The sequence below is a fragment of the Marmota marmota genome, unplaced genomic scaffold (genome assembly GCF_001458135.2).
Source record: "Marmota marmota marmota unplaced genomic scaffold, marMar, whole genome shotgun sequence".
In the NCBI taxonomy this organism is placed as follows: domain Eukaryota; kingdom Metazoa; phylum Chordata; class Mammalia; order Rodentia; family Sciuridae; genus Marmota; species Marmota marmota.
The window spans coordinates 11,999,966-12,015,840 of NW_026000205.1; the positions used below are offsets into that span (position 1 = coordinate 11,999,966).

Consider the following 15,875-nt stretch of genomic DNA (forward strand, 5'->3'; position numbering starts at 1 on the left):
GCAGGGGGGGTGGGGGGGGGAAGGTCAGGCATTTTTTGGAGCTCTGTGATTCACCATAATGGAAAAGCACACTGGTAATCACTCTCTTGGGCTCTCATCTCTGACAGAAGTAAACCTTCACCAGGTTCCACCGGTGACGAAAATCAACTACTGTGTACTAAAGAGGCAGATGCATAAAGCAATAAAATAATGTGGAGCATCACCACGTTCTATCTTCCCTTCTAGGCATGACAGGCATTCACGTTATTCTGGACTTACTTTTTAAACAATGACAACAGAAACCCAAGAGATACTTAAAACGTATGATCAGGATTACAAAACCAGCGGCGTCAGGGTCCTGACTGAATAACATTCAAACTGTGGATGGCATCTGTCTTGAGCCCGGACTGCGGGCACTCGCGCGGTGCGTTTCCCAGGCTCTCGGGAGGCCAGCGCCGTCCCTCCTCACTCCCTCTCTACAGAGCAGGACACGGAGGCCGGGTAACTCTAAGGCCGCACTCGAGGACCCGGCGCCGGGAGGACCCTGCAGTCGGCCAGTTCCGGGGATCAGGTGAGGCGCCGTGTTCCGCCGGCAGCCTCCCCGGGACCCACACCTGCCCGAGTCCTCAGCAGCCCCTCGCGGGCGCCAAGCCGCCAGGCGTCGTGAGCGGGCATCTCTGCGTACCTGACGCTCCGGACGCCAGAGAGCCGGCAACGGCCGCCGCCTCCCGGGAATAGTCCGCCCAGACTCCCAACCGATTCCAGAAGAGCGGAGCTAGGCCGGGCAGCGTCGCGGGACGAGCCCAGAGCGGACGCCACAGTCCAGCGACCTGTCCGGACCCCTCCGCGTCCGGAACGGACGCTCCGGGCACGGGGAACGCGGACCCCCGGAAACCACACTTCCCGGGAGCCTCTGCGGCCGCGGCGCGCCACGAGGAAAACGGCCTCTGCTTTCTAGGAAATGGTACCGCCCGGAGATGTCGCCCCAAAGCGGGCCAACGGGGACATGCGCGCAGCGGGACGGGAGCACACAGCTCACTATCCTTCCCAGGACAAAGGCGACGCTCTCCTTGCGCGAACGTTCAGACCACGAAACTACACTTCCCAGAAAGCCACGCGGCAGCGACGACCGTCTTCCGGGTCATCTGTGAGCTCCAAAAGCGCTCTCCTCCTTGCTGGCGCCCTAGAACTGGCCTTTGCTTAGCCCACTTTTGCTGTCACGCTGTCCGCGTCGTGTGGGATACTTGGCGTCCGCTTGCTCTGAACTGTTATAGCTCCCACGATGCCCAGTGGCCGCACCGTCTCAACAGTCGTCGTCCACCAACCCAAGACATTTCCGGAAGTTCATGAGGACAAGGCATCTCGATGGCACAAATGTCGGCCATTCAGGTGTGCATTACAGACTCACAAAAAACCTGGAAATAATGAACTGCAGCGAGCGGTTTGATGACAGTAACCCTGACCCTGGGAAGAATCGCTCCTCTCACAACCCTCAGCCTGACCCGCCTCTGTCCCCTGACGTGCTGCTTTGGCTTTGTCTGACTGTCCAGCCTGCCTGAAGGGATGGTGGACACTCTTTAGGAAATTAAAAAATCCCTTGGAAAGAGAATTTTGAATGGCTGATAGAGCAGAATAAATTACACAGATTGTAATTTATTCTCTATCTGCCATTCATATCTTACAAAATTATGAATTTTTTTCAGCTCTGTATAGGCCAGAACAATCTAGTATTGGTGTATATTTGGTTATTTGCTTTCTTTTTAAATTTTAAATTTTGACTTTTATAGTGTGGCTATGAATTTTCTTGTCCTTATGTGTCTGATGTTAATTAGACAATGTTTTGACGGTCTGTCTTGTGAATGTGGTATTTAATTACTGTAAGGGCCGGAGTTTAAAAAAAAAAAAAACCACTGTGGCCTCAGCTGGCTTCCTCCCAAGGCTTAGAGTATATAGTAAGGAATAACATTTGCCAGGGCAAAGTGTGTTCCATCTATGACTTTATTATACAATGACAGATTGCTTTTCAAAATAGTACGGATTGACCCTCCTACCAGAGTTCATATGTATTTCGGTTGCCAACCATTAGTGTCACTGCTCAATTTTGTGAAACTGAAAATTTAGCATTCTATTAGGTGTGAAATTGTAACTCATTGTTGTTTAAATTTGCATTTGTTTGTTTTTAGATTGAGAATCTTGTCATGTTTATTGATCTAGTGTGTATTTCTGAGAATTCCATGGTTTTTGGTCAATGTTCTTTTAAAATGATGACCTTTTTAATATTAAAATGCAAGTTATATAGAAAAATTCAGGATTAAATATGAGTGCATCTATATCTGGGATCTCTATTCTGTTCCATTGACTTATCTATTCTTCACCAATACACACCACCCTGAGAACTGTAACTTTACAGTAAGTACTGATATTAGATAATGTCATTCTCTAACATCAAGCAAGAATGGTGTAGGCTGGTGATCTAAGTAAGGGAACATTTATTTTCTATCCATTAACTGTAATGTTAGTTAAATGGTTTTCTATCTGGCTTGTATCAAGTTGAGGAGATTCTACTCTATTACTGATTTGCCAACAGATTTTATCATGAGTGTTAGATTTTTGTCAATGTTTTCTGTATATATTCACCAAGTCCCAGTTTTGTCCAAATTGAGTTTTTATATAGCCAGCCATTTGGCGACTGCTACCCGCAAGGCAGGCAAAAACCACATCTGGATTGATGTAGCTGCAAGCAAGCAGGTACAGAAGGTGAATTGGGCAGTTGGCAAGACAATGCAATGAGTACACTGGTATTTCCAGAGGGACTTTCCAGGTTGGCATAGCAGCAAGCAAGCAGTAGTAGTTGTTCAACTTGTAGTTCAGTACAAGTTAAAGACAATCAACCTCTGACAAGGTACATTGCCCAAGAAACATGGAAACCAAAGAGAACAATTTTACTTTGTATAAGAATTGCTATTTTGTGTTGCCAAGTATGTTATGCCAGGTGACTGTGAATGGGTACAGAGTGGGGCTTTCCCACGGGAGAAGCATTTCTTACATGATATGCAGTCTCAGGGTAAAATGGAGTCTGTTTGGTCATAGCGCATGTAGCCTGGCCCATAACACAATCATAGGAGTTTCCTTCTTCAGCCCAATAATGTGATAACACTGATTTTTAAATTTCATTGCTATGAACTAAATGTGTCCCTCCAAATTCATAGGTTAAAACCACAATGCCCAATGTGGTAGCATTTGGAAATGGAGCCTTGAGGCCTTTGGGAGGTAATAAGAAGATGAGGGTGAGACCCTCGTAATGAAACTAGTGCCCTCATGAGAAGAGATAAAACCTCCTTCTTCTCCTTCCTCTCTCTGCTCTCTGCCTACCTGAGGTTACAACCAGAAAACAGTCATCTGCCATAAAGAGAGCCTTCACCAGACACTGGATCAGCCAGTGTCTAGCCTCTGAACCTATGACAAATAGATGTTTATTTTTTAAGCCACTCAGTCTATGCTAATTTGAACTCAGACAGAAATTAAGACACTAGTAGTATACAATTAAAATAATAGCTTGCAAATAGAATACAATAGTATATGATTTACCACATTTACTACGCTCATTAGACTTGTGTCCAGTGAATTTTCTGGTGTTGAAGAAAGCTGTGTGTGTAACTGAAGGATTTCCCAAATCCACTACACCTATAATGTTCTTTGGCAGTGTGAAAAGCCTTTGGGTACTCAGGGTTTATGGGTAAATTCTCCTTGGTGTGAGTGATCTGATGATGCAGAAGGCATGAGCTGTGTAGGAAGTCCTTCCCACCACCCTCACAGGAATCTCTGGCTTGTGTACTCTACCATTTTTAATATCCAAAGCCCTGTCCTTACCACCTCTTCGGTGTTTCTTCCCACTGTGCTACTCTGGGGCTAGGGGATACTTATACTAAACTAGAATTCTCTCCCATATGCCCCACATGTATGCATTTTGTGCCTGGGATGCATTCCCTGCTGTTCAGTCAGCGGCAAGACATCTTTCATGGCTGGACCACACATTCCACAAGGGTAGGCTCTCAGGATGGTTGAACTGGCCTTGGGAGCCCAAGCCTGGGACCCTCCTTGAGAAGTTGCCTCCTCACCCTCCACTTGAAACCAAGAATCTGAAAGCAGAAAATGTTGTTGAAGGATATGAAGACCCTATCACAAATGCCTGTGTTTTAGAAGAAAGAATATATAGAATGAGCGAAAATATTTGCAAACTATATGGGGTTAATATGCAGAATATATGTTGACAATAGCAACATACAAATAACCTGATTCCGAAGTGGGCAATAGAAGAAACATTTATCAAAGGAAGACAACACAAATAGTCAACACATATATTGAAAAAAAATGCTCAACACCCCTAAGCATCAAAGAAATGCAAATCAAAACCATAATGAGATATCACATCGTTCAGTTGGACATTATCAGAAGGTCAAAAGATAATAAGTCTTAGCAAAGATGTGGAGAAAAGGAAATCCTTACACACTGTTGGTGAGAATGTAAATTATAGTACAACCACTATGGAAAATGGTATGGATGGTCCTCAAAAATATATAAATAGGGGCTGGGAATATAGCTGAGTGGTAGAATGCTTGCGGGTCCTGGGGTTGATCCCAACACTGAAAAAAATTTTGAATAGAATTATTGTAAGATCCAGCAATTCCATTGGGCATATATCCAAAAGAAATGAAATCAATTTGTTGAAGAGACTTCCGCATTCCCATGTTAATTGTAGCACTATTCACAATAGCAAAGAAATTAAACGATCTGTCAATCAACTGATGGATGGATAAAGAAAATATGGTAGATATACGCATGGATTATGAATGAGCCATAAAAAGAATAAAATTCTGGTATATTCAACAGGGATGGGACTGGAGTTCATTACATTAAGTAAAATAACCTAAGCACAGAAAGATAAGTTGCCACGTGACTCACTCAGCTATGAGAGCCTAATAATTTGATACCATGGAAGTTTAGAATAGAATGGTGATTACCAGGCCTGGGGGTGTGGCTGAGCGTTAGAGCACTCGCCTAGCTTGGGCAAGGCCTTGGGTTCGATCCTCAGCACCACATAAAAATAAATAAATAAAATAAAAGGTAAAAAAAAAAGTAGAATATATGATTAGCAAAAAAAAAAAAAAAAAGAATGGTGATACCAGAGGCTAAGGAGAGTCAAGGGTAAAGAGTCAGGAGAGAGAGGTTAATCAGTGGCTAAGAAGTAATAATCAAGAGCAAATTCTGGTGTGCACAGTAGAGACTTTAGATAATTAATGTAGTATTCATTTCAAAAAGGTAGAAGAAAGGACTTTGAATATCTTCACCATGAAGTGATAAATGTTTAAGGAGATATGTTTAAACTGATATAACTATTATTCAATGTATAGTTATAATGAACCGTCATGTCATGACACTTAAAAACATATAAAATCATTATTATATATTTTCAGTTAAAAAAATTGAAGCTAAAAAAGATACACCAAGTTCTGTGTTCCATTCCCAGCACTGCAAAAACATAGCATTTAATTAAATAAAAATACATTTAAAAAATGAAAAAAGCTTGAAAATAAAAGGTCTTATTTGACACACCAAAGCCTGTTTTCTCTCCAGTTAAGTGTTCATGCACTGAAGTGCTCACAGCTAAACTGTAAAGACTGACACATGAGAAAACAAATGTGTCTAGAGCCATGGACATCAGGATAGAATGGTGGTTCCTGGAACAAGTACATGGACTCTTGGGAGCACAACACGGCTAAAGGCAGTGAGGCGAAGGGTCCATGGTACCGAGACTGGCAACAACACGCAATGGGCGAGACCTCTGTGAGTCAGGGAGACTGTGCGCTGAGAGGTTCCGGTACCAACAGAACCCAGCGGACATGGAGCCATCTCTCATTTCCTTTTTTAACTTTTATTTGCCTTTACTTTATGCTGAATTTCTCCCCATGCCATACATTGTTGTTTCTTCAGTTTCTTCTGGGATGTCCCTGTCTTCTGTGCAACCTCCCCTCCAGGTTTGGGAACAATTTAATTTATTCTTTTTCAGTGAGAACATCTCAATGCAGCACGGGGTGGTGGATATGTATGGATCCAACTGACCATATAACTGCAGCAGTGCATCTCAGGTGCTGCGTTCACCAGGATGAGTTCAAGATCTAAACCCTTAAGTTTAGATTACTCTGCATTTTTAAGCATGTGCTGCAAAATTTCTGCACTCTTTTGGGCCACCAACCCTGTGTCCAACCCTACTGTTTGGCGCAGGCACACCCACTAATACTCATTGTGATGCTGGACTAGCACACACTGTTTAAGAAACAATAAGTGGGAGAATCAAAGACTAAAACCAAGAACTTAGATGGTCATGTGGAGGTCACCCAGCTGCAGGGCTGGGATGGGGGTCAGTCTGTCTTTCCACAGGTTTCCATGGCTTCAGAAACAAAGAGCCATGCACAAGTGAGTAGAGGATATTGTAGGCTCTCCCCTTCACCAAGTTCAGTTTATATCGTCTGTAGGATAGGTCCTGGGACTCTATGCCTACTGTTCTACCAACCATTGGGTTTGGTACTTCTGGGGTCTATTTGGACATAGGATCCTGAATCCAGGCCAGGGATTATATGGAGATGACCCAGTGTCTTGGTCACCTGTAGAATGTCCTGTAGAAGGTATTACAAACAGTAATCAGTTATGCAAATACTTAGAGGTGAGACTGAGCTGGCAGCTGGCTGTTCTAGGTCTCTGTTGGGTCTTGTGAGGCCAGAGATCTGGGATGCAAAATTTAGGTCTGGAATGGCAGGATGTGGAACTGTACCTTTATCCTGAGGGTATTAAGAGCCATGAAAGTTCAGTGGAGTAGAGGAGTCATGTGAATCAGATCTTAACCTACTTCCTCTGCCTGCAGGGCAGAGGCTACTGCTGCAGCAGTTAAGAAGAGTATTAGTGATGGTTGTTTCAGGTTGTGGCTGAATCAGGGTGGTGGCTTTGGATGTGGGAGAAGAGTATGACTTTGGATTTGTTGTAGGTCCACTTTGATGACCTGATATGGGGGTTGAGAGAGAAGGAGAGGAGTCAGGCCTGATGCCAGGTGTTTGGTCTTTGTAGCTGAAAGAAAGGAGGTGTCATCAGCTGAAACGGGGAAGTCACTTGTAGGATACTTCTTTGAAGGAATGTCAGGAATTAGATTTTTGGCCTTGTTAAGTCAGATGTTCCAGGGACCACTGTGAGGAGGACTTGAATGGACAGCTGGACATACAGGTCTGGAGTTCAGGAGAGGTGTTCTGGTTAGAGACACCTCAAGTTGGTGGCCTATGTGTAGACTGGGGAGGAAGCATAAGGGAGAGAATTCATGTTATGGCGAGAGAGTTGGGGGTAAGGAAGGGGAGGGCCAGATAAAAAGTTATGGGTCTGTTTTGGGCCCCTGAAAGGGATTAGTGAGTGTCACAAAGACTGAAAAGAGAAAATGGTGGCTGTGGGTTTGCAGCTGATTGGCAGGGGACCAAGGCTTCCAAGGTAGAGTGGCCATGAGATTGATGTGGAAACATGGCACAAATGGAGGTGAGATGATAGGCCAGGGCTTACAACCCTTGTCATACTTACTGACTATTCAGATATCACAGCCTTGATGGCCAGAGTAGTTCCATGAGCATTCTTAAAGTGAACCTGAAAATTCAAACCTCTTAATTTGCATGATTTTGTGGGGTTTTCTGGGTCAAGAGAGTAGTGAACCATTTCCACAAATCACCTCTGGGCACTTAGAGGAGGAGCCATTGCCCACTCTTCACCAGAGCCAGTTCCCCAGCAGGGCCCTCCTGCTGTGGCTGGAGTCAAGGCTGCCCTGTCAGCCACCCAGGCCTGTTCCCCCTGCTCCAGCTGGCAAGCACTCAAATCTAGGAAGATGTAAGTCCTGAGAGGAAGACAAGGCAGTAGACAAACCATAAGAAACTAACTAGGAGTACGAAAAAACTCAGAAGAATGCCTTCGGGAAAACACAGCAGTCCCTGCAAGTAGTGACCATGTTGGTATGTGATTCCTGACACTATAAGGCACCAGGAAATGGCAGTGGGAGGGAAGGAAGCAGAACTGGAGGCAGAGAGGTGTTGATTCTAGATGGTGGTTCTACCAGGGAAAGGCCACACTGCATGATTCCAGGGCCCTATGTGCCTCCCTGCATTCTCAGCCCCAAATGGTGGTGCTTCTTACGGAGAGAATGAGCAGAACATCTACCCAAGAAAACCTAAAAGGCAGCAGTGTCCATAGGAGACTTTGGGAAGCAGAAAGCAGCCCCTGGAGAAGAGCAGAGAGAAAGAGCCCAGCCCAGGATGCAGGGGGAAGTGTGAGGGACTTACCCAGTGAGGCCAGAGGGCAGTGTTCTCCAGCATCACATCGCGGTACAGGAGTGTCTGACTCTCATCAAGAAGCTTCCACTCCTCCCAGGAAAAGCCCACAGCCACATCCCCAAAGGTCATACTGTCCTACCACAAGAGGAAGAGTTGGGTCCCTGAACACAGGGCCTTTACCCAGGGCCTTCATGCTACCTCTTACCCCTCAAATCAGGCACTCCCTGCTTCCTGTTCCCCCAGTTCCCAACACAGATAGGAAACTAGGAGCTCCTGTGCCCCCTTCTTCTCATGTTCCTACTGATGGCTATCATATCACTATCCATGATCACTATCGTCCATATCCATTATGGCATGTGGGCAGAAAATGCCATCAAAGCTCTAGGCGGGGCATGAAGGGCCCTACCCACCTCATACAAACAAAGTCCCCTGGTCGTGGCCACCAAATCCTGCTTCTCCGTACAAGCAAGCCCAGGCTCAGCTTTCCCCCTTCAGAAGCTGGAACCAAGTCTCTGGAACCATCAGTTCCTGCTGTCTCCCAGAGCACATCACAGTGTGGGCATCCCTCCCTCACAGTCCTCACACCCCAGAGCCCTGGGCAAACCCCTGCTCCACACTAAGACATCTCCATGACCTCTCTCCACATTCTATTCTGCACACGGCATCCAGAGAGTACTCGGGACATTCAATCATGATTCTATCCTGTTTTGGACCTCTGATGGCCCACAGTGCCAGAGGAAACCCCAAGCCCTGTTTTTGAGACCATTCCACCTTGCCCTGCTTCTCGCTTGACTTCAGTCACCCAAAACTACTTGCAGGCAGAAGACTACTTGCACAAGCTGCCCCCTCACCCTTCTTCACCATCTTCTTTCCACCAAAGCCCTACTCAGTGCTGAGACCCACGGGTCCCCCAGCCTTCGTGAACTCTCCCTTTAGCCACAGATCTTATACACCAGGCTCAATGAAGCTCTCCAGGCCCCACTGGGAAGACTTTCAAGGGTTGACAAGTGTAAGCCCTGGCCTATCATCTCACCTCCATTTGTGCCATGTTTCCACATCAATCTCATGGCCACTCTGCCTTGGAAGCCTTGGTCCCCTGCCAATCAGCTGTAAACCCACAGCCACCATTTTCTCTTTTCGGTCTTTGTGACACTAATCCCTTTCAGGGGTCCAAAACAGACCCATAACTTTTTATCTGAGCCTCCCCTTCCTTACCCCCAACTCTCTCGCCATGACATGAATTCTCTCCCTTATGCTTCCTCCCCAGTCTACACATAGGCCACCAACTTGAGGTGTCTCCAACCAGAACACCTCTCCTGAACTCCAGACCTGTATGTCCAGCTGTCCATTCGAGTCCTCCTCACAGTGGTCCCTGGAACATCTGTTAACAAGGCCAAAAACCTAATTCCTGACATTCCTTCAAAGAAGTATCCTACAAGTGACTTCCCCGCTTCAGCTGATGGCACCTCCTTTCTTTCAGCTACAAAGACCAAACACCTGGCATCAGGCCTGACTCCTCTCCTTCTCTCTCAACCCCCATATCAGGTCATCAAAGTGGACCTATAACAAATTCAAAGACATACTCTTCTCCCACATCCAAAGCCACCACCCTGATTCAGCCACAACCTGAAACAACCATCACTAATACTCTTCTTAACTGCTGCAGCAGTAGCCTCTGCCCTCACTGTGCAGGCAGAGGAAGTAGGTTAAGACCTGATTCACATGACTCCTCTACTCCACTGCAAACTTCCATGGCTCTCAATACCCTCAGGATAAAGGTACAGTTCCACATCCCGCCATTTCAGACCTAAACTCTGCATCCCAGCTCTCTGGCCTCACAAGACCCACAGAGACCTAGAACAGCCAGCTGCCAGCTCAGTCTCACCTCTAAGTATTTGCACAACTGATTACTATTTGTAATACCTTCTACAGGACATTCTACAGGTGACCAAGACACTGGGTCATCTCCATATAATCATATAATCCCTGGCCTGGATTCAGAGTCCTATGTCCAAATAGACCCCAGAAGCACCAAACCCAATGGTTGGTAGAACAGTAGGCATAGAGTCCCAGGACCTATCCTACAGACGATATAAACTGAACTTGGTGAAGGGGAGAGCCTACAATACCCTCTACTCACTTGTGCATGGCTCTTTGTTTCTGAAGCCATGGAAATCTGTGGAAAGACAGACTGACCCCCATCCCAGCCCTGCATCTGGGTGACCTCCACATGACCATCTTAAGTTCTTGGCTTCAGTCTTTGATTCTCCCACTTATTGGCTTGTGACCTTGGATAAGGATTCAACCTCCCTGCGCCTCAGTGTCTAATTTTGTAAAAAAAAAAAAAAGGCATAAGAGCTGGGTGTGGTAGCACACTCCTGCAATCCCAGCGGCCGTGGCTCAGGAGGCTGAGGCAGTAGGATTGCAGGTTTGAAGCCAGCCTCGGCAGTTTAGGGAGGCTGTAAGCAACCTAGTGAAACCCTGTCTCAAAATTAAAAACAAAAAGGGCTGAGATGGCTCAGTGGCTAAGCACCCCTGGGTTCAGTTCCTGGTTAAAAAAAAAAAAGATATAAGAATGGCACCAATCTCAACAGAACTGGTGTTGGTATCAATGCATTAGTACATGTCAGGTTCTAGGCATAAGCCATCAAGGTTCACAGAATTAAGGCTTCTATTAATGTTGTCAGTGCAAATGATGTGAATTTTAAAACTTTAGATGTTTATTGTACTTACATTGTAAGTATTCATGAGACTATAATATTCAAAACTTTTTAAATTTTTTAAAAATACATTTTTAGTTGTAGATGAACACAATACCTTCATTTTATTGGCTTATTATTACATGGTGCCAGGGATTGAACCCAGCACCCAACATATGCTAGGCAAGCGCCCTACCACTGAGCCACAACCCTGGCCCAATATTCAAAACTTTTAGCATAAAATGTTTTGTGATATATTGTTAGGTCCCTAAACATTAGTAACTCCATTTGGTTATGGGACTCCATCTTGACCCAAAACCAATACTTATAAACTGCCAAGAAAAAGAAACTTAAGATACCGTGTTCCCATAGCCCCCCACCAAGGTCCCTAAACACACACACAAAAATATTTCCCAACCACCAGCACCCAAGGTCAAGTCTAGCTTGCTCTTGTTCCTTGTCCAAAATATAAGTTTCTATTCAAATGACACTGGCTGCTGCACCTTGCAGAAGGGCAGTCAGGCAGATATTCTCTGTCAATGAACCTTTGCTTGAACTCAGATCTGTGTCCTTCGTGGATATTTGTGCCAACTTCCCTAACATTAAGGTGTGAACCAAATATTAAGTGCTTGCTTCACTTGTTAAATTCACACATTTCAATATGTACACTTTTAGAGAAATGTTGATCCATTTACATTCAAAGAGGCATTTCATAAATTCAAATAAAGAACAGCGTGGGGTGGGGTACGCAGGCTGGTGGATGCCTTTTCTGTCCTTAAAAACGGTCCTGTAATTGTACAAACTTTGCTGCTGCTCTGACCCATGAGTTAGGTCTCCTGGTTCCGTTGCAGTAGCCGCCTCAACGTATCTGGTCTCCACTCAACAACCCTCCCTCCCTCTCACGCCCAGTCTGTTTTCCTTTGTGCAACCTCTGAGAATCTTTTTTAAATCCTAACTCAGATCTAGTAAGAAAGCTCAGAGGCTCAGGCGACTGTCATTCCACAGCTGTATCATCTGCTCACAATGTCTCCCCACAGCTCCTCAACTGCATCTCAAAGCCTCACATGCCGGTCGCTCTGTAAAAGAACTCTTCCACTCCTCATCACGCTGGGTGTCAGAAATGGGGACTTCCCTAGCAAGGACACCCTGTCCCGAACAATGCAGCCTGGCTGATGTGACCTGGGCAGGCGTCCCGCACTGTGGATTTCAGGATTTGGAGATGGGGATCCGAACACGTGGCAGCCGGGGACGGGAGAGAGGGACACAGCATCCAGCCTCAGCTGAGTCCCCCACTGTGCAGGTGGCCGAGCAGGGAGAGGCGGGCGCCCAAGCCGAGCCCGGCACCAGCCAGTCCAGCGCAGAGTCGCCCCTGAAGCGCCAAACCACGACCCGGTCTGAGCATCGTGGACAACGTTTCCTCGCGCGCTCCCGCACGGCTACGTTGGGCCACCTGAGGGTCAACAGGACGCAGCCGCCTGGACAAAGCGGGAAACCCCACCGCTCGCCAACTACGAAAACGCCCCCTCCCCTGCCCCGCGCCGCCGACGCCCGCGCAGAGGCTTCTGGGTAATGTAGTCCCCCGGCCGGAACCCGCGCAGGCCGCGCCCACTCCGACCAAGCCCCAGTCCGACACCACGCGGCCCCCCCCGTCCCCCCCCCCCCCCCCCGAGGCCAGCGCCGGAGTCCCAGAGGGCGTCTGGCTCCAGTTAAAGGGGACGCACCGAGAATTCCATGGAAGGGACTGAGACCGGTCACAGAAAACTTGAGAGACACCTTATTTTAGATCTCAAAATCCAACCAACACACCAAGCCAGGTCAGTTCATTGCAAAAAGCGTGTCCACCCGTTATCCGGAAGCATACGAGTGTTATCTTTCTTTTCAGACCCAGGTAGACTGGTCCTTTAGAGTCAATTCTGTGGGATCAAGAACATTTGGGCAATGACAATAGAAAAACACTCTAGTCAGGGTCATGATGGGGAAGCCACAGGGTGGCTGGAGCAGCTGGACACGAGTGGACCAAGCTCTGTCACTGCGTCCCACCAGAAACATGCTGCCTGTGAAGTCAACCAGTGGTTGTGCCCAACTCAGCCAGCAAAACCATTTTTTCCATATTATTTGTCTTACTTTGTATCCTGAGATATAGTCATCATTTCGGTAAGGAATTTAACAGGTCTGAATAGGAGGGCTATTTACCAAGGAACACTTGCTGTGGAGACAGCATCTTCGTGGGGTCACTGGTGGAGGGTGTGTGAGGAGAGGTAGCTCATCCCTGAGAGAAAGGGTTGGGTTCCACCAACCCGTTTTGCTGGGATGTGACTGTTATTTCACTATCAGTTGCAGTGAAAATATCAAGAGTTAAGATTATCCTAGAAAATCAATTATAATGTGCAATGACTAAAAACGTTAAATATGGCCCACATAGTTCTGAGGGAACATGTCTGTGACATGTGTACACAGTTAGACTCAATAGTTTGATCAAAGGACGCTGATGTCTGAGAAGCGAGAGAATGAGGTTGATGACATTGGAAACTTGGCTTTCACTTTTAAAGTGTGATTTTAAAAGAAATTTTAACTGAGAGGCTGAGAAGTGTAAGTTTTAAAGGAGAGTAAGGAAAGCATCTGGATAGAGTTGCCAGAATCTTAAAAATGGGTGGAAAATCATATTGACCTCCAGCTTCAAGAATATTCAATTAATTTCTACTGTATTCCAGGCACTTATTGTAGATACAAGGGACACATCAGAATGCAATGAGACAATAACTTGTACCCTAATTAGCCCTCCAGTAGACATACATCATAGTCAAGAATGGTAGAACATAAGTATGGGACTACATAGTAAGATATATTTCATTTTATTTGTGATGATATGTGTGATGGTAAGAAAAAGAATAAGTTTAGGATTTTAAGAATTGGGGGATCAGAGCTGGGCATGGTGTCCTTATATAACCTAAAGATTCTGTGTGTGTACTCTTAAAAAGTTGATCTCGAGAACACACACCGAGCCCGGATCGGCTGAATTCAAGCTCCCGTTTGCCTGTGTCTCGCAGACAAACCGCTGTGACTCAGCACTAAATGATCCCGCTGAAACAACTGGTCAGCCCTTCTGAACGTGCGGAGGTTAATACCAACCGAGCCTTCATAGGCAGTGGCCACAGGATTGAGACGGGGCTTGGGAGAGCCAGTCAGGACCCACCCGTTGCATTGGTCACCCAGCAAAGGGAACGAACTGTCACCATTTGCATGGCATACCACCGTGGCAGAGAACTGACGTCAGCAGAATGCAGCGGAGGAGATAACTTCATTGAAACCAGCGGCGACAGGTGTGTAACCCCCTAGCCCTTCCTCTCCACACAGCGGGGAAACCTTAAGGGCCCATCCCAGCTCTCCTGTGAGAGCGATAGTCAGACCGAGGGAATCAGGAGTGGCGCGGGACCCGCGGCGCAGAACCCCCGGCTACCGCTCCCACCAGTGCTGACAACTGAGATCTCTTGCACCAGCTACCGGGGGCGTGGCTACCGGAGGGCAAACAAAATTCGCTGAGGGTTCTCAGCCCCAAGCTCCACAAACTTAGGGTCTGAGGGAATGGCAAACGGGGAGAGTGTGCCCAGTCGTTCAAGAAAATAGGGCTCCTGGGAGCAGCAGACCTGGCGTGTAGCCAGTATTGTGGTGAGTGCCACCGGTGAGTGGGGCCTGGCTTGAGGAAAAGTGAGGAAGTGACTAGACACAAGAGAAGGCCCTAGACACTCAGGATTGGAGACCCGCCCAGTCTGGGAGGAGGAGCTGCTGCACAGTGATTGGTTCCCGCGTATTGAGAGGAGAAGCTTGGCCCGGTGGGCACAGCTCCACCTACTGGAAGAGAAGTTAATCAAACTCTAAGACTGCATTTATTAAATTTTTTTTTAATTTGGGTTTTTTTTCATTTTCATTTTTTTATTTTTTAAATTTTTTTAATATTTTTTATTATTTTTTTAATTTTAATTTTTATTTTTTTGATTATTTTTTTTCTTTTTTTCTTTTCTATTTTTTTCTTTTGTCTTTTCATTTCTTTTCAGTTTCCTTATTCCCCCTTCCTTGAATTCTGCCTGCTTACTCTCATTCTCTTTAGTGACTTCTTCCCTTCCCTTCTAATACCTTTCCTCCCAAGCATCAAATAAATTTATAGGAGTAAACAGTAACTCAGCAGTCAAACAGAACAAGAAGTAACATGAGCAGCATGAAAAAGCAAGGAAGAAAAGGAGTACAAACAATGCAAGACAGCCTAAATATTCAGGAGGACCTAGAGGCATCAGAAAAATGGCCAAATAAAGAACTCAAGGAATAACTTAGACAGATGGAATGGAATCTTAAAGAGGATATGAGACAGCAAATTCAAACAGTGAAAGAACACATTGAAAATGAATTACATAAACAGATAAAAGAAGCAAATAAGCATCTTTATCAGGAGAAAGAGATTATTTAAAAAATCAAACAATAATTCTAGAAATGAAGGAAAATATAAACCAAATTAAAAACTCAAATGAGAGTATCACCAACAGAGTGGAGCAAGTAGAAGCCAGAACGTCAGATAATGAAGACAAAATATATCATCTTGAAAAGAGTCTAGCCAACTCAGAAAGGCTGGTAAAAAATCATGAGAAAAACATCCAAGAGATATGGGAAAACATAAAAAAAACAAACTTAAGAGTCATCGGGATAGAGGAAGGTATAGAGGTTCAAACCAAGGGAATGAGCAACCTGCTGAATGAAATAATTATAGAAAACTTTCCAGAAATAGAAAAGGAAATGGATATACAAATTGTTGATGCATACAAGACACCGAGCATACAAAATCACAGTAGACCAA

The 15,875-nt window shown here is 45.7% G+C and overlaps 1 protein-coding gene across 3 annotated transcripts in view; it reads right to left on the reverse strand.

Annotated features, from left to right (window-relative positions):
- The window catches only part of LOC107151507 (zinc finger protein 181-like), an 8,718-nt gene extending 7,595 nt beyond the window's left edge, over window positions 1-1,123 (reverse strand). Inside the window, exons 1-2 of one of the 3 annotated variants that reach the window (XM_048790953.1) lie at window positions 1,110-1,123; window positions 665-1,013 (exon numbers count right to left, since the gene is read on the reverse strand). The gene's annotated coding sequence lies outside the window, so the exon portion shown is untranslated. Of the gene's footprint in view, window positions 1-664; window positions 1,033-1,109 lie in introns of those variants that run through there. The other 2 variants (XM_015496912.2, XM_015496913.2) reach the window with 2 other exon arrangements.
- Between the last annotated feature and the right edge of the window lie 14,752 nt (window positions 1,124-15,875).